This window comes from Equus caballus, unplaced genomic scaffold (genome assembly GCF_041296265.1).
Source record: "Equus caballus isolate H_3958 breed thoroughbred unplaced genomic scaffold, TB-T2T haplotype2-0000448, whole genome shotgun sequence".
In the NCBI taxonomy this organism is placed as follows: Eukaryota; Metazoa; Chordata; class Mammalia; order Perissodactyla; family Equidae; genus Equus; species Equus caballus.
The window spans coordinates 900,162-919,941 of NW_027221892.1; the positions used below are offsets into that span (position 1 = coordinate 900,162).

Below are 19,780 nucleotides of genomic sequence, written 5' to 3' on the forward strand. Positions count from 1 at the left end.
ATATACAAGATGCTTATTATCTGTTACTTCCAGTTACTCCACTGCCTCCTGTCTTACACAATTTTCTTTTCCATAATTTTTTATATCTCCAGAACTTGGGTAAACCTTAATTGGACTTACCCATGTATCTAACAGATTCTTCGATCCCCATTGGATCTAGTATCCTATTCCTTCCTAGTGTGGAGACTTCCCTCCTCCTAAATGACACCCTTTGTAAGTTCTTTTATGAATGTCTGTAAGTGGTAGACACCTCCTGCCTCGTGGTTTCTCTAGAAAATGTCTATTTCATGCCTACGCTTAATGGTAGTTTACCTGGGCTTGGAATTCTAGAATGATAGTTAATTTTTCTGAGCACCATGAATATATAATATTATCTTTCGACATTTTATTGATGTTAACTTTAACGTCAAGCTTACTGTTTTTTGTAGTTATCCTGTCTTTTTTCCCCAGGCTGCTTGTAAGATCTGACTCTGAAATTTCCTTTAGAATATTTCTAGGTATAGATTTATTGTTACTTATCCTTTTGGGGGGTAATTATACTTCTGGGATCTAACGATTTAAGATAAGTCTGGAATATTTTCAATCATTTTCACATCATATATTGCCTCTTTCCTTTCCTCAAAGACATTCCATTAGATATGTTAGACCATACAGTTTTATCCCACAAGCTCATTAAACCTTACATATTTGTTTTTCACTCTAATCTGCATTCCCTTTAGTCCTTTCTTCTGGTTAACTAATTCTGTCTTCAGTTGTATCTAAACTGTTATTTTACCCGTGTAAGGTGTTTTAAATTTTAATACAACTTTTGTTTATAAAATTCTACTTTTTTATACCTACCCCTTCGTGGTATCTTATTTTTCAGATTTTAAGATTGTGTCTTAATCATTTAAAATATGCTTTTTATAATTTATCATACCACTTTTATAAATTCTTAGCATTCTAAACCTACTTTCAGTTGATATTAATTACATTCAATCATGTTAGGTTTTTTCATAATGGGCCTTATAACTTGGCATCTTTAGCTCATAATTTGTCATGCTTTATCTATGGAAATACCGTGCAGCTTGTCAGAGTACAGAACCAAGAAACCAGAAGTCAAAGCCAAGCACCATGGGGAAAGCAAAACAAAAGCAAGAAAAAAACCCTCCAGAGAGTAGGGCTGAGCCTACATCAGAGAACTGCCAGCATGCACCTGGGTGTACCTCAGAATTGCTGTGGATACACAGCATATGTATCCGACACTGTATCACTGTTACATAACAAATTTTTTTTTTTGCCATCTTTTTAAGTGGGTATATCAGTAGCAGTTATCCAATGCCTGTATCCCCACAGATGTGTATGTTTGGAAGAGGGGTGTGGCTAGAGGGGGCAGAAAACTTACCTCTTTGCTTCACAGGTCTTCATATCAAGGGTGACTGTATCTGAAGAACTTAATCTGGCCTGGATCTGATTTAGATTATGAGATCCTGGGCCTTGAACCGGACCCAAATGCTGTAATGAAATCAAATTTTTGAGGGGTCTTGGGAGAAGGTAAGTATGTTTTGCAAGTGAGAGGAATTTAAATAATTTGTAGCCCAAATGCAGACTGTGGTGTTTTTAAAATATGTCCATAAATCCTTTAACACTCTTCTCATTGAGGGCAGTTTCCGTGTCCCCTTCCTTCAAATCTCAGCTGATATAAGTAACTCACTTTTAACAAATAGAATATAGCAGATGTGATGCTGCAGGACTCCTGAAGCTATGTCATGAAAGGCAATGTTGATTCTGACTTGTTTGCAAAGACGCTTGCTTTTGGAACCTTGGGGCCACCATGCAGTGGAAATCCCAAGTCACACGGAGAGGCCAAATGCTGGTGCTCCTGTGAACCCTCACTGAGGACCCAGACTACAGCCAAAATCAACTCACAGACATGTGAAGACTCCTCTGATTGATTCCAGCCACCAGCCACGGAGTCACCCTGACCTGTCAAGTCTTCACGAGCCTGTGCCCCAGACACCATGCAACATGTAGAAGCTTCCTCCTATGCTTTTCCTGAATTCTAAACCCACAGAACCCATAAGTATATGGAAAGGTGGTTTTCAGCCAGTAGTTTTGTAAGAATTTGTTATCTAACAATAGAAACCCCAATATAGGATTTGTAAATTTATATTTATACTAGAAGCTAAAACTTCATAATGCTTTATCTTGAAACTGTTGTGTAGCCTGGGTGTAGAGTTTCTCTTGCTACGGAAATGCAATTAATTTAGAATATACTTTTATATTTATTTTTCGGCTAGACTTTTCCTAGGTACAGTTGTGGTGGACACTGAAGCCACACCAACTGGATGGCACACATTTAGTGACAAATTCTTAGAGGAATCCCAGCTGGAGTCCAAGAAAAAAACAAAGACTTGTCTGTCAACTCCCTGTGTTTGTGGGTTTCTATTTCAGCCAAGTTTTTCATTGAGGGTTAGTTTTACTGTAGGGGTTTCATTGTGAAACACGGATCCTTCAGGGTCCCAGTACAGAGTTCCTCTTCCAGTAGGGATAGTAAAACCCAATCCTCTAGGTTCTAGAGAAGCTCCCCACCCATCCTCCCATACCCATCAACTTAGGGAAGCGGTACACCAGCCTCAGCACTGGATGCTCATTGAGCTTGTTCTGAACTCCTCCTCCTTTGTGGAAAACGAGGCATTGTGCTTTCCTTTATATGACCTCAATTTTGCAGGTACAAGAATGCTTGATATAATTTGTCTTGCATATCCAGGCGTTTACAGTGGAAGGTTTTTCAGATTAGCTACTCATGCACAGTGCCATGCCTTATTTTATTTTTTGTTATGAACAAAAAATGGTGCCTTTAGAAAACATAAATAAGCATTTTCAATGTTTTTTACTATGTATTTGTTCAAATAATGATAAATGTTTTTATTTTACCAAAATGAAGTAATATCAGACACAGTGTCTTCTAACTCTTTTTACTTAAAGATACTTCATGGCTATATTATCCATGTTATTAAACACAACATTTATTAAATACTCATAACTTTTATTGCCTCTATTTTGTACTATTGGATTACTTCAAATATTTTCTGTTAGTCTTCTAATATTGGCTGGTTATGTTTCAAATATTTCAAAATTAAAAGCAGATTTGTGATGATTATCTAAATATTTTCTGATGTGTGGTCTATGTTTTGGCTTATGGTACCTGCTTGATTTCTCTCCAAGGGGAGGTGGTTTTGTATTTTAATTAGGCATGCATCTTCATTATGCACATCAATTCATATAGAACTATTTTAACCCACCACCGAACTTGATTGTCACGGTAGCTGTGCTGCTTTAGTCAACTGGAAACAGAGCAGCTAAATCCCAGATACTCTGGAGTTGGACTGTCCAACACAGTAGCCATTAGCCACATGTGGCTATTGAACACTTGAAATGCAGATAGTCTGAATTGAGATAGGCTGTAAAAGCCAGATTTTGAAAACTTAGTACAAAAAAAGAAGATCAAATATCTCATTACTAAGTGTACACTACGTACACATTGAAATGACAATACTTGGAAATACTGGCTTAAGTAAAACAAATCATTAAAATTAATTTCACCCGTTTAGTCTTACTTCTATTTTTAGTGCTTAGGGGACTGCTGAAGGGCCAGATGGTGAATGGGAAGTTCCTTTTGATAGCGAAAGTACACAACTTTATTCCAAGTGGAGACAAAGGTTGGGGTTACAAGCTGAACAGGTGAAATCCAGTCACATTCGTCTCTCCATCTGACGTTGGGAATGGATCCAGAGAATGGAGATGATGGTTTCACCCAAGTATTTCCGCAATTAGGAGCTCCTTTATGAAATAAATGCATATCTAGCCAGGAAAATAGTCCATTTTTATTCTGGTCTCACGGATATGTACAGGAGAAGAAATTAATAGTAAAATGGTGTGTTCATACATTGTTGTAGACTTTCAAAATACATTTTTAAAAGAACAATTTAATGAAACACATTTATAGCACTTTTTCCATTCTTGAAACTTCCAAAAGTGACTTTTTTCAGATTGAAAACAAAAATGAATTTGCCTCAACTTTTGTTATACTGTTACTAATGAGCTCAGAGTGAAAATTATGTCTTAAAAACATAATAATAATATCTTAAACATAATAATGATAATCTTGAACATAATAAAGATACTATTAAACAGTTGTCTTAAATTTACCAAATAAATAGATGTGCTATTATAAGATAATACTATTCCTGTTGTTTCTCTCTCTCTTTCAGGATCATATATGTAACTTCAAAATTAAATCGCCCCTTTTAATTTTCTCTTTTCCACGGCCCAATATTTTCTCACAGAACACAATGTGTTATTATCATCTACCCTAAGTCTATCCTATTGCGTTAGTAAGAAAAACCAACTTAATAGCAGCAGCAACGGATCAACGAGTATATAAAAGCTACGGTGCCTGGCAGCACATTGTTAAACCCTCTGTCATGTGCATTATGGGTACATCAGCCCTTTATGTTCTCACAGAAACATCTTTATATCTACAAGTTTTTGCTACAACGATTTACTTCTGTTTTCTAGCGTAGTACCATTCAAACTGCAATACCTGTTTTCATTACATTTTCCAGAATGCCTAGGTACAGTTTTTGAAAGCACATTTTAAAAAATGTACATTGAAAACTTCTATTATGATCTTTTTTTGAAGTAGTGCACCTTTTCTAAAGTATTTTTAATTATTTTATATTTATAAAAATATATTTTGTAAATATCAAGTACCCTATAAAATATATGTATATTATGTTATTTAAATAGAACCTAGAATACTTGACATTCAACAAATATATACTGAATGAATAACTTTTTTGATGACGTTGGCAGTCCTTAGTGGTTGGCTAATCAATTTCCATCCCCAAGGAACCCATGTTCTGCCTCTCCCATCTACCAACTGTAGAGGCAGGCATAGTTAAGTCTCAGTGCGTCAGCCTCATTGCCCTTAGAGGGAATCAAATGACACAGCTATGGATAATAAGATGTATATGAAAGTCTGCAAGGGGTGGTCATGAGAAAACTTTTGCTTCCTTATGAACAGGGCAGCTATAGCTTGAACCATTCTCCCCGCTTCTTCCTGCCCTTTAAGGTTATTCTTACTGGAGCCATGGTGATCATCTTAGGGTCTTGGGGAGAGGCCATGAGAATTGCAGATACAGAAACTGCAAGATTATTGAACTGCTATGGCTATTACCGTCACTACCAATTCTTCTTAGGTGATAAAAAATAAGAAAAAAACTAATTTGTTTAAGCCATTGCTAGGCAGACTTTCCTTGATAATGACTATGATAAGAAATAATACAATGACCAAGATGAAAGTATTATTGAGAGCCAGGTCGTAGACATCACTCAAACACAGTGACCGCACCAATTCTTTGTTTTATCGCATGGCCTCCTTTTCCAGTCCTCTTTTCCAACTCTGCTTTCTTGGAAGGGAATTCATGAGCTGTAATACTTGAGGACATTCTCCTCTGTAGGTTTCAGGATTTTCTTATCTGCCATATTCACCACCCGTCCAGGAGCAAGACCAAAGAAAATCTGCCTTGGGTCCTTTCGAGTAGTAACTTTGAAGAGTTCATCTTTAGTAACGTCAGGTAAAATATAACCATACTTCTGGGCGAGTTCAAGTCTTGCTTCAGGAAATTTGGCCGGATCCGCCAGGTCACCACGATTCTTTGCATCAGTATAATACGGCACCAGTGCTTCAGGTGCAAGCATTCGTTTTGGAATGGGTTGTCCACGCAGAAAGAATGGAACAGGTTTGCATAGAATTTCTAAAACAATTTTTAAATTAAAAAAAGAGAAAGGCAAATGTTGACTATTTTATTTACATGATGGTTTTCTTTTAATAATGGTATTTTATAATCATTAATTTTTAAATATGACCAAGATGAGAACTTAATTCCAAGAACTCTTTTAATTAAATAAGCTTGTTTTAAGTAAACAAATGGAAATGCTTAATTTTCAAAAGTTTGTATCTTGAAAGTCAGAGTTACTCCTGGGTTACCAACCATTAGTGAGTTTCTAGACATAGGTAACATTGTATTTAAGCCCTGTGTTCAAAAACAAAAACAAAACCTTTTTATGACCTACTGGCTGAGGTCTATCAGAGGACAGAGCCCCACCAGCCACAGCACTAATAAGAAATCCTGAAACAGAAAACAGAGGTGTCCAAACGGCAAGTCAAACAGCCATGAGGACTTTTACAATCCTCACATGCAGCCAGCATGAGACAAAGAGGGAGAGAAGAAAATGACTGCGGAGCAAGCTTACCCAGACTTCTGGGATCACAGAAGGCTGTAGTAACGACACCACCACTCTCTTCGATTGCAGCAATGGCTAGTTCCGAAGCCAACTGTACTTCAATATTAACTTTCGCCTTAAAGGTATCAGCACCCTGTAACACGTCAAAATAGTCTGTGAGTAGCTAGCTTGGCTAAAAGTAAATTAACTATGGCAAGCTTCCTTTTTACACTGTGTTTCCTCCTCCAAAATGCCCACAATGTAACAGCAATTCCTACTTCAAAGACTTCTGCTTCCAGGTCCTATCAAATAACATCAAATTCTTTTACATTTTCTAGGCCCCCTTCTTTTACCAATTTTCCTTCCCTGTGGGCAGAGATGACTATATTTTCACTTGATGTATTTCGTAGACACCAATATAAGCACCCATTCCCAGTACTTCGGTAATAGTTGGCTGTTTAACCCTCATAACAACCCTATGACAGGATTATTGCTAAACCAACTTCACAGATGGGGAAACTGAAGCACAGATAGGTTAAATAACTTGCCCAAAATCACAAAGCTAGGATTCTAACCCAGACAGTCCAGCCACAGTATGTGTTCTTAACCACAACATTATGCTGTAGGATACAGATCATGACTTATCTTCCTATCCCTTAACAAGCAAGAGGCCAAGAGAAGGTTAAAGAGGGGGACGAGTGGGCTAGAATCAGCGAAAGAATAAAATATCTGAGCTTTGGAGGGGTCACCCCCTCTAAGAAAAAAGGGAGCAAAGGACAACAGAAATTCACTTTGCATTCATTATTGACTTTACTACAGCCTCTAAACTGACAGAAAATAAGTTTACCTTTCCCTACCATGGTCAACACTGAAAAATGTAGTCCTGAACTTTTTTAAGTTCTACTTTTGATCACTTTAGTTAGGATGTGCTATATTTTAATTTCAAAACAGATTCTGACAAAAATAAAAAGATGGCATCATTACCATTCTTTTTGTAGTGATAAGAATTTTTTCCTATTTTGGTGTGGTTGAAACAAGCTGGCTCCCAATCAAGTTCCTTTTATTAATTATGAACCTTTAATATATTTAAAAAATAGTCCATCAATTCTAAGATACACTTTTTCCATCTATGATACCGACCTGCATTTTAATAATTATGGTACGTTTGACTCAATAAAGTAAGGTCTTGCCATATTATTTGTGATTTTTTTTTTTTTTCTGCTGAGGAAGATTCACCCTGAGCTAACATCTGTTGCCCGTCTTTCTCTATTTTGTCTGCGGGTTGCTGCCAGAGCATGGCCGTCGACGAGTGGTGTGGGTCTGTACCCAGGAACTGAACCCAGGCCACAGAAGGGGAGGGCGCCAAACTTAACCACTAGGCCACAGGGCCAGCCCCTATAATTTGTGATTTTTAATTACTATTCCATAGATTGCTTGACCACTCCCCATCCTTGGACATTGGGGTTAGTTGCAGTATTTTAAGTATTATAAAAGCATTTTTAGGAATGTCTTTCTATCAGTTAGGTTTATTTTGTTTTTCCTTGAAAACATGTCTTTCCAAATTGGTAATTTTATGCTGAAGGATCAGAAAGTCTTATTATCCACTATTTACTACAAATCGGAAATCAATTTACAGCGCTGTAAACGATGTGGAACTGTACTCACACAACCACTGCCCTGGTGTCGTTTTCAGGATTATTTTTGTTAGTTTAATAGACACATGCCTGTGAGTTGCTGGGATGCGCAGTTTAACAGCTGAAGAGGTCACGGATTTTTCCATGTCAATTTACATGTGCATTCCCTTATACACCCAGAGTAGGATACTGAGACTTAATCGCATATTTGGTAATCTATCTTCAAATCATCTTATTTGAAAATCCTTTATCCGTAAGGTTTACTTTTTCAAAGGAATCTAAAAGGTTTTTCCATAAACATATGCCTCCCTCTAGTGGACACTAAGTTACTCACACAGTTACATTACTGACAACAAGGAGGAGGAGCAGTTAATTAACAACACGTTTATTTGCTTATGAAATGCCTGGCCAATGTCTATAAATAGAAAAGTCCTTTACTGCGATTAGAATTGGATTTGATCCCTTTCTTCCATAAATACTGAGTTATTATCATGAGCCAATATTTCCAATATTGCAAACATAGGAATGAATCACAGTACCTGCTCTCAAAGAACTTACATCACACTGAGGAAGACAATGAAAAATAAATGCATTACTTAGTAATAAATGTCAGGTGTTCATATATTCAAAGAAAAAATACTTCGGGCAGAGTAATGCAGACAGAGTACGACTGTGGGGGAAGCGGGTGGGGGCTGAGTGTTCCTTTATAAAAGAAAATCAAAAAAGACCTTTCTGATATTATCAGATCTGAACAGAGAACCAAAGGGAGGGAGGGAACAAGCTGAACGGACACACGGGAGAAGAGCATTCCCGGACCATGGGAACAGAGGCCCCTCGACGTGATCATGCTGGCTTTCTAAAACCACAACTGAGTATAAACACAATCACCACTATGTAATGGTTATAACAATTCAAAAGGGATAAAAACAAAGGAGGCAGAGTATAGATTATATGAAAATCAGAAATAGCCTCCTATCTAACTCCAAAAATACTAATCCAGACTTACCTCCTCTACCAGCTGGACACCATAATCCCTTTTATATGGCTGGATGGTCACACCTCTCCCATTGACAAGCTGGGTTAAGTCAATAGGCTGAGTAGGATCAACTCGACCCAAATCACTAAGATACTGCAGCCTGTTGAGACTCAAAGGCTGATAGTGGCGTCCGAAGCTACAAAACAAGAAAGTAACAGTTGGAAAACTCAACTCTCTTCCTCTAAGTTCTCCAAATCAACTTAAAAGTTTTGTTCTCTATTTTCCTCCAACAATTTAGATGGTAACAAAATAAGACCCTCCTGACTACAACAGAAACGTTATACTGCTTGATTTTTGGTAACGAAACAAAACCAGTATTTCCTTTATTTTGCTAAAAATACTTTGCCTCTTAAGCATTTTACTTCACTCATTCACACAAATCAACAAACAAATTTGGGGAAAATTTAACCCACTATCTGAATTATGCATTAATGGAACTCAAAGTAACCATGGTAGTTGTCATTTTATTGGGTAATCACAATGAGCCAGGTTTTTATATATATTATTGCTAAGCCTCTAAACAACCAGGAGAGCAGGCATCATTATCTCCATTTTGCAGTCTCAATGTCTGGGCTATTTTCCCTACTATTCCAAACTAATTGCACGACTAAAGATGCTTCAGAGGAACAGGGGCAAAAGTTTGCTTCAAAGTGACTATCAATTTCTACCAAGCTATTTTTTAGGTGATTCTCAGCGAAAAACAGGGCTTTCTACTTTAAAAAGCAAAGCAACCTACCTATGTCCTTCATTAAACACGTATTTTGGGATTTGTATGTAAAATGGAGTCTGGCCTCCCTCAAAGCCCAGTCGGGGCCGGGTTCCTCTCTGTCGTTCTCCTTTATCTGTCGCCTCTGCCACATCTTCTACCTCTTCTCCGCCCCCTCGGTCGTCTTTCCTAAAGGAAAGAACAAAGTTTTATGATCTACAGATGCCTTTTTATAAACTGTATCTCATCTTTTCGTTGTATATTTTTTGTTACACCATTTATTCATCCAACCAACCAGTACTAGCTAACACTACCTTGTGCCAAGCACTGTCCTAGCTGCTCTAGCGTCCAAACACTCTAAATCAGCATCTTTGCCTCTGAAGATGTACCTAATTCTTGCAACCAAAGTGCAAGCTGTGTTTCAAAGGCAAACTTCCAAGGATGGGATGGGGATAAGGATTCTACAACAGGCTCGAACGGAAAAAAACCTAGAGTTAAACATCCACAACAAACAAAGCTTACATGATAGTTAAGAAATTTTATTTTGGAATTGTAAATATGTCATTGCTACCCATACATTATTTTATTTAAAGATTAATTTATAAAGAAAACATTTTTCTTAATTTACTTCCTGTCACTTCACGAAGGCAACGAACTGATTTTCAAAATTACAGTACGTCACCTAACAGCTTTTCTGGCTGTATTTAGTGATTTGAAGAGACATCTAACGGAATAAATCAATTCAACTCTTTCCCATGAAGCTATACTGGAAAAGTCCTTCATTTTAATTCCAATTTTGAACGGGACAATCATTTTGCAGTGCGACTTCGCTCCTACGCCCTAGCATAATTATGCTTTTAAGCATAAACCGTATTACGAGTTGACACCACGCGAGAAGATTTTCCTCTGCAGTTAAGGAGAACAGGGACTCAGAAACCCTACCTCCATCCCAATACCCTCTGGAGTAAGCAGTCCCCGGAAAGCGCGGGCAGTGCAGGGCCGCTTCCATCGCCCCGTGCGCCAGCGCTTGCCCGCAACGCCACCAGCCACTTACCAGTTTCCTGGAGCCCGGATTCGGCTTTAAGTTGGCCAGGCTAACCCGGGGCAGGGTCCGGAGCAGGTCCAGAGCCCTGGACCCACTGCCCTGCACCGAACCTGCCATGACCCCCCCAGGAAGAGCCTCCAAGGGCACCGGGCCGCGTCGGAGCCCACGTGGTCTGGGGCGCTGCTTTACGGCTGCGGCCCCGCCCCTGTCGCAGTGCCGCGAGCGCGCCAGCGCCCTGGAATCCGGCAGCGGCTTCGGAAGCTTTAGAAGACTGACATGTCGGTGTTGCTCTGCCTTTTTTTTTTTTTGTAAATTCGCTGCGGATGTCTTCATGGTTTGAGAGATCGTGGCTTGAGCCCGGGCTTGAACGTCCGGTGTTCTCTTCCGCCACAGCAAACGCGCACTGCAAACGCTGCGGTCTGCGGTCCTCAAGAGGCAGCGTCTTCTCTGACCGCGCCGTGGAGAATGAGATAACCTGAGCGCAGAATTACTAATTTTGAATTTGGCTAATCAAACACAGTGAGATTAAACAATACTCAGAGTCCAGCTAGTAAAATGCCTGGCTAATACTAACCTGTGTAATGAAATTCAACCTACGCATTCCCATCAGTGTGCTTCTACGTGTACTGCATTGACCCACCGAGTCGCTGAGATACGAACTTCACTGAGCTGCTCGTGATGACAGGTGCCATAGGAGCGCTTGGCACGTGTCATCGCTGTGTTGTCAGCCTTATTCGATCAATAGCTTGTGGAGGTAGATGTTACTACCTTTTACGGACCGGGACGGTAAGGGTTGGCAAGGTCGGGTAGCTTGACCAAGGTCTCACAACAAGCGGCAGAGCCAGGACTCACACTTACACTGCCTCCTAGTAGAACAGTAGTGTTTCCTAGGATATAAAATTGAATATCTGCAGCATAGAACACATAACATTATTTTCAAGCTAAAAAATAGCTTCCCTATTTTTGTCTTAAGTGAATGTGGTATAGAAAACAAGGTTCCTTTCTTTTTCTTTCTCTTATTCTTTTTATATTTCACTTGTCTCGCTGGGGAGTTTTCTTTCTGGTTCCTCTTAGTGATCACAAATAGTGAAGGAGAGAAATTTTTGGAGGGGAGCTACTTCTATGTTTAATTAAACCCTTTTCAACTTATTTTAAAACAAGTATAAAATACTACAGAAAGAAAAATTTGCATTCATGCTTTATTTAAGCAATATTTATGAGCAAGACACTGAAACCTGTTACTGAAAAATATACGTGGATGAAGTCAAACAAGATCTCGCTCCCACGTTGTTTGAAATCTAGTAGGACAGACTTTCCCAAATTGAGTATTTTATAAAAGTTAAAAAAAAAAAAGTACGTCTCTTGTGGACCTAATAATGCAAATTCAAGAAAAATACAGATATATGAGTTCTATAAAACAATGTGAAGATAAAGTCCAGACTCTATTTAGAAGTACAAAAGAAAATACTGAAAAAAAATAAGCTAGTTCCTGCCTTTAAGAGGTTTCACTTCAATATATTTCATAATCTTTTCTTTAGAATTTTCATACTTCTGAGAGGAAAATTACAAAATATGTTGCAAAATGTGCCCTCATCTACAGAAATATATACAATTTTTTTCTCTACCTAGAAAATCGTTTGCATTAAGTAATGAACTTTTGGATGAGTGTTAACACCAATAATGTTTCTCATGGAAAAAATGTGTATTGAATAAATGAGATACAGGAAATAAAAAACAATGTGCTGCATTTCTTGCAAGTAGATGCTCTTTGTTGTGTAGGTTATATAATGTTATTGGTGAACATCCGTTAATAATAGTGGAAATAATTGTTTGTAGTTAATTGTAGGCCGTTTGTTTATCCCATATCCAACATGTTGATGAAGCATATAAAACTGTCAAAATAATTTAATGAGTTTCATCTGTGTTTTAAGAATGTAGTTTAAGGTGTGTGGTGAATAAGTCATCAACCCTTACCTGAAGCCTATAGTTTTACATCATCATTATCATTGCATGATAATACTTATTAAGCACCCACCTGCTTGGGGTGTTGTGCTATACTCTGTTTAAATGATGTTAATGAGACCTTGCCATAAGAAAACATCTCAACAAGAGATTTAAAGTCCATCCTAATTCCAGTCCCAGTTGATAGTGACTACTGAATCATTATGTAAAAAGAATAAAACAAGCCCTGTAAAGATGGTGTAATTTGAAGTTCCTTGGGAAGGCCTCTTTCTCACACACTCCCAAATAATTTTCCCCTACCTATCCCAGTGCCTTAACAGTCTGCCAACAGAGATGAATTCTTTTGAGCTCATTATTTAGAGTTAAAATTCTCAAGGTGGGTAGAGAATGAGAGAGGGGGATGAAAATAAAAGGGGATAAATTTATCACATGAGGTACTTGGTATGAACCATAATACTAATACACCGTGAAGTGAAGCATCTGATCAATTTAACCCTCTGTTTCTGAGATTAAAAAACAAAAACATGCATATAAAACTCTCCCATCTAATCTCCCTAAATGAGATCACACATTAAATAATATTTGGCAGGGATGGGAACAGGAGGAGGAAGGGAATTTCAGTTATTAGATTATTACTGATTTTTACCATGAGCCAAAACCAAATCATTTTTATTTTTTATTTATTTTTTAAATTTAAGTGCAAAAGCACTGAAGAGCTTTACTACAAATTACAACCTAGAAACACGTTAACTGAACAATTAAAATTCATACAATCAGATTTAGATATATAACAACACAAAGTAGGAACAGAATTACAGTACAACACAAGACAGATACATGAATTCATTAGAAAATATTGTAATAAATAATTCATGAATCATAGAGCAATTGATTTATGCATAAATATAACTAATTGCCTAACAATCAGTTTATATTAACAAAATCTGTCAAAATCAAGGCAGCCAGAGTTTTACTAAATTACTGTGACAATGGAAATACTGCAATTAAAAAACAAATACAAGTATTTGTACTGTAAACAACTAAAAAAATCAGTCTCACTAAAGTTAGTATACAATTTAATATAAAATTATCGTTAGCTACCAGAAATGGTTTAAACAACTTTACTGAGCAGTAGTTTTCTAAAAACAGAGGCACCGTTTTTTCTTTTCCTTCTTTTTTTTTTTTAAATATAAAATACTTGAGGAACATTCAAATAAGTAGAAAGCACATAATGGTTGCTTTCACCTTCATTAAAAGTCTGCTGAAACTGGATTTTTCAGAAAATTGTCAATTAATAAGTAATAACTGGTAACTAAATTTATAAAGTACTTTGAAAGTTTAACATAGAGAATATCTTAATGGAATCACTGGGGGGAAGGGGAAGCCATAAATTTCCCTGCCTTTCCAAGTTTGTATGATCAAAAGTGAACTCAGTAACTAGAAACATTTTGTTTCTTTTAAAAGTTAGGAGTTGGGGGCTGGCCCCGTGGCCGAGTGGTTAAGTTCGCGCGCTCCGCTGCAGGCGACCCAGTGTTTCGTTAGTTCGAATCCTGGGCGCGGACATGGCACTGCTCATCAGACCACGCTGAGGCAGCGTCCCACATGCCACAACTAGAAGAACACACAACGAAGAATATACAACTATGTACCGGGGGGCTTTGGGGAGAAAAAGGAAAAAATAAAAAAATCTTAAAAGTTAGGAGTTGATCATTACCTACAAACTATCAAAAAATATTTAATTTACTATTTCTGACCAAAAATAAATAATACAAGTACTAAAACGCGGCAAATTAACTATAATATTACCTATAAAACTACTGAGCACTGTGAAGTCAATAGCAAAATGATCCCTGATTTTATGAATCCTGTCAAGTTTTTGGTCAGGTCATCTTTTAAATGATATAAAAGTGTTCTGTAAGTATCCCTTTACTATAAACTTCTCAATCAATTTATTAATGTAAATATAGTGTGAGGAATAAAAAAGCTCAATACAATATAAATATTATGTAATGCCTTCAAGCCCCCAAATTTTTGCAAGTAAAATTCTGTATAAAGAGGTCAATAAAATTGTGTTGAAACATTAACTTTGCTTTTCACTGGGGGCGCGGGGGGCGGGGAGGGGAAATACATTAAATCATCCAAGTTCTGGCCCTCACAAAATATGGCTTAATTCTTTAAAAAGAAAGATGACCCTGACATCTGCTGTTTTGCAATCTATTATGTATACTTTCTTGGGGGAATAAAAAAGAGCGAGAGGATTCATACCCTAGCATGCAGGTAACATTAATTGCTGAAGAGGGTTCAGTATAGATCGAAGAGACCAAATATCTACTTGGTTGTGTATTTTCCTCTCTTCAGTTTCCTTATACATATGTAAGCAGTTTTTCAATGTAATAGCTGAAAATCTCTTTAGTATTACATGTATATGTGATTATTAGATACACACAAACACAAGTGTAAAAACACAAGTATTTGACAAGGTGCACTTATTTTTTAAATTCAGCTTTAAGTATTCCTTTTGGACTTAGGAAAACTGGCTTAGAAAAATGATCAGAACCTGACTTTTAACAGAGCAAAGGGGCACTCGGAGAACTGTGAACATATGAAGCAAATCCCCAATCTTTATATGGAGGCACATGCTTTATAACATTTTACCACTAAAACGGCATACTCCATAAATCCAACATGGATACTCTGAACCACATTTTAAAACTGCTATATAAAAATTACTGGTCTCTTTTATGAGGCTAGTAAAAGTTAAAATGCACTGCCCAGCTTCTAACTGCCCAATTAGTAGAGTTTACATTACTGAAAGTTCAAAACAGCTTCAGTGTTAAATATTTGTAAATCCATTTAAGACCCTGAACAAACTGCAAATTTGGTTATTAGCAAAACGATAATGTATCGCCCACCAAAATGAAATCTGTAATTCATTTTTGATAAACTGAAAATGTTTTGAAATGTCACAGCAGCAAATATATTAAAGTTACACTGAGGTTTTTCAATAGTAGGAGTCTATCACAATCCTTAAAATTTAAAGTAGTCATAACATCAACCAACCAGCACATTTAAACCAAAATGATCATTCTCAAGCTTTTTCTGTGCCCATTATAAACATGCTCTAAGTTGCATTCCAACTTTCTTTTCTAATCTTACACATTAGCTTATTTTTCAAATGAAAAACAAAATTAAATTATTTTAATAATTAAATTTAAATTACTTTTTGTTCTTAGTATTCCATCTTATATTAAAGGATTTTATAGCTCCTGGGGTTAACAATGTGTCAGTTTTTTTCAAAAAGTGTATACCTTATAAACCCCAACTTCCTGCTACAACAACTGTTAAATGATAAATATTAAATTTCATTATACATATCATTTAAGGTTTTCTTGTCTATTCCTGGTGGATGCACTTGAGTGCATTTCATATTTCATAGAATGCACTGTAGTGTCCTAATACTGTATATATTAATTTTTCTTAGTATGGAGATAGCTGCGTATTTAAACTCTGATTGGTTGGTTGACGTACTTACAGTAACTCTAAGTATGTTAGGTAAAAATGTTTAAAAACTATTAATATCATATTTCCATTATAAGATGGTTTAACTGAATGGCTGGGGTGGTCTTTCACCTATAAAAATGTTTCACTTGACAATTACTTGTTTTCCCACAACGCTTTATGCTATTGACTACTAAAGAAAACCTCAATCTTTTTCACCTATTTATACAAGGATTAAATACAAACTATCAGAATTAAGTAAGCAACTATATAATTCTGTCCACAGTGAAAACTCTGAATAAAACTTTTTTTCAAAAGGCATGTAAGTGGTTTTTGAACTGCAAAATTTCATGTCTCCTGTCAGAGTGAGCATCTGTAATTCCCACGTGTGTGTATATAGACACACAAACACACACCTGTGCACATACACACACACACAAACACACGTACAAACATTTTCCTAACAAGTAATCTACACAGGCTTGCTGCTGTTTTTGCAGCTGCCAGTCCCTGAATCTGTCATATTATATAACCCAGTGTCTCGTACTCGGAGTTTCTTCGGAGGAGGAGTCTTCAGTGTTCCAGATCTTTCTTTTACCTTGTATTCTAAAGTGCCGTGAGGTACCCCATAAATTCCTTGTGCTTTGGAAGCACTCATTTTGCCACTCATTACCATTGCAATAGCCTCTTCCATTATTTCATGATCATACTGCCGATAACGGCCACGTTTTTTCCTGGGCTGCTTATTATCTTTTCGATCCAATCCATCTTCAGTATTTTCAGAGGTTCCATCAACTGTTCCATTTTTAGAATTAAGACACAAAGGAGAGAGGTCCCCGGGTAGAAAGTAAGAGTCAACACTTGAGTGAGTTACGGGCCCAGAACATTCTATTTTCTTCTGTTTAGGGAGTATATTTTTCAGTTTTTGGAGAGCTGATCCTTCTAGGACTGGAGAGGTTTTGGAAACTTGATACATAACATCCAGCAGACCAGGACCATCAGGTTGTGGTTTTGAAACAGAACTTACTCGTAGTTGAGGAATTTTTAACTGTACAGTAGGACGTGAAGTTTCATATTGTAGGCTTTCATTTTTTTCTTTAAATTAGATTGAGTTTACTTTTTTCTGTGCGCTCTGCTTGAGCTCTTGCCCACAGGGCTACTTTATGCAGCACTGCACAAGTTTCTTTACTGTCTTTATATGAGTAACTATCACTGAAATCTCGAGCTTTGTTTTTAAAAGATGCAGGCTTCCCTGCTGGTAAGGCTTCTAAGTGGAGAAGTAAAGTTTTTTGAGGTATGCCTGCTTTATTTCTGTCCAGTGCTCCAGACTGAATGTCTTTCAAAGCTTTTGAGAGCAAACCATCTGCAAACTCAGCACTTCTCTCCACATAGTCCTCTCTGTTTCTCTGTAGTCTCCCAGCCATTGAATTTTCAGAAGAAGGATCGCATACGGACGACTCTTCAGATTTTATGCTGGTTTTCTTTGTAGAGAGATCTAACACTCCATCCCCTTGCTGAGTATTTTGTTCTTGCATTCGATTCACAGTGAGGTCTAAGGGGCCTTCCTGTTCTTCCTGAAGGGAGTTTTCTGCTTGATTCATTTGAATACTTTTACATATTAGACTTGGTCCAATTGAACCATTTCTATTCTCTTGAATTTTACCACTTTTTGAAATATACTCAATTGCAAACTGACGTATCATCTTTTTCATTAATTCCTGAGCAACTAGGGGAATGTTAGGATCACAGTTCTGAGGAAGGTCTTTCTTTCGAAAGAGTGCATTTAGCTAATTTTCTGCTTGGCATTCAGTCTTTCAGTGTTGCACTGGCCCTGAGATGACAGTTCCTCTGTTGGTGTTGACTGTGAAGAATCAAGAGATGGTAGACAATCCTTCAAATAAACTCAGGGCTCTTCGTAGCCGTGGTCCATAAAGCCCTTCTAAAATACTCTCAAAACCTACACAGTGCATGAGACGGTGGCGCCAAGAGTCGAGTTCCCGCCGGCATCCTCTCCTCTCCGCCGCGCACCGAGGGCTCCGGCACCGGGCGGCGAGGGCAGCGGCCACTCTCTCTCTTCCCTTGTCCATCCGCGTCCCGCGTCACGCGCCCTCATTTACATACGAGCGGCGCAGGCACGAGGCAGGGGCGCGAGCCCCGGAGCGCCAAAAACAAATCATTTTAAGAATGAGACCAAGAATAGACTCATTTTGTAGTGATCAAAGTTGAGGAGCAGAAAACAACCAGAGATGTGCTTTTCCTCAGTGAAGGCGGGAGGAAGCCAGGGGCAGGAGGGCAGTGAATCCCTTTGATACTGGGAGAAAACCAATTCCGAGAGAGCCAATCAGAGGGCACGGGAAGGGGCTGGAAATAAATGTCACCTCGACAAAACCTACCCAGTTGTATCAAAGCTTGGCCCTGACTTCAAGGCCTTCATTCGCAGCTAAATAGTTTCTGTTTTAATTTTATTAAAGTATACTAACGCATACATTTGTTATGAAAAAAATCAAGTCATACAAAATAATAATGAGGGACAAAAGTTCTCCACAGGCAATTACTTTTCACTTTGTTTTTTATTTCTTCCGGTGACTGCCTCCATATTTATAAATTAAAGGATCTCAATCACTAATTGTTTTATCAATTTTTGACATTGTGGATTCACTTATGACAGGTGAGGATTTAGATAATTTAAACTATTTCCTCTTAGTATTTTAGTTATTTTATGATAAACCGTATAATTTAAATAAGGTAAGTACTTCAAACATCTGTTTTTTTGGATTTTCAACTTTCAAAATTATACATTAGCTCCTCACTCTGTGCGAGATGAAGATACTTACACACCTAACCTCTCACACTTCTTTGCTCCTTCTACTTGCCAACTTCTGTTAGCTATATATTTTCTTTAACATTGTTATAGATTATAATGTACTTATACACTTTAAGTGATCATTTAGGGTAAATAAGAAGCTACAACAATCACTGTATTTGCTCTCTCTAGAACACTTTTCATTATTGCCCTCTTTCCTGGCCACAAAGAACTGGCTTTCAGGTTGACAAGCTTTCTTTAAATTCCTGATCACAAACCTTAAGCTGGTCATCCTTTTCCAGGGTTTTAGAAAACTTACTTTTTCGCTCTCCGCGATGACTATTTTGTATGTTCTCTCTTGGCCAATGATTTTCCTTTACACTTCAGAAAAAAGTCACGAGATAGGGAACTTCTCCCACATCCCACCACTAAATGTACAATCCTTCCTACAACTGCATTTATCTTCTGCATCATATTAAAGAGAAGGAAGTGGCTTTTCTTCTGTTAATCTTCAGTCTTTCCAGCTGTGATCTGGACTCCTATGTCTGCTACCCACTTAGGGGTTTAGTTGTTTTCCTTATCCCCTCTCTTTACTGCATCATCAATCTCTCCTCAGGCTGGATGGTCTCTTCATCATAAAAAATGTTGTAATATCGCTCACCTTAAAAAAACAAAGACAAAACACCACTTTTCTTTACCCCGTAATCCCTCTAGCTGAGCCTATTTCTCTGCTTGCTTTCATAGCAAAACTTCTTGAAAGAGTTCTACGTGGACTCTCTTTTCCTCCTCTTTGATTCATACGTTTTCCTATGAATAACCTCCATAT

At 37.6% G+C, this 19,780-nt stretch overlaps 2 pseudogenes; both read right to left on the reverse strand.

Moving 5' to 3' along the window:
• Nucleotides 1-3,844: 3,844 nt before the first annotated feature.
• LOC138922096 (large ribosomal subunit protein uL15m-like) lies at nucleotides 3,845-13,432 on the reverse strand (annotated as a pseudogene).
• Nucleotides 13,433-16,493: 3,061 nt separating this feature from the next.
• On the reverse strand, nucleotides 16,494-18,387 carry LOC138922073 (ligand-dependent nuclear receptor corepressor-like protein pseudogene; annotated as a pseudogene).
• Between the last annotated feature and the right edge of the window lie 1,393 nt (nucleotides 18,388-19,780).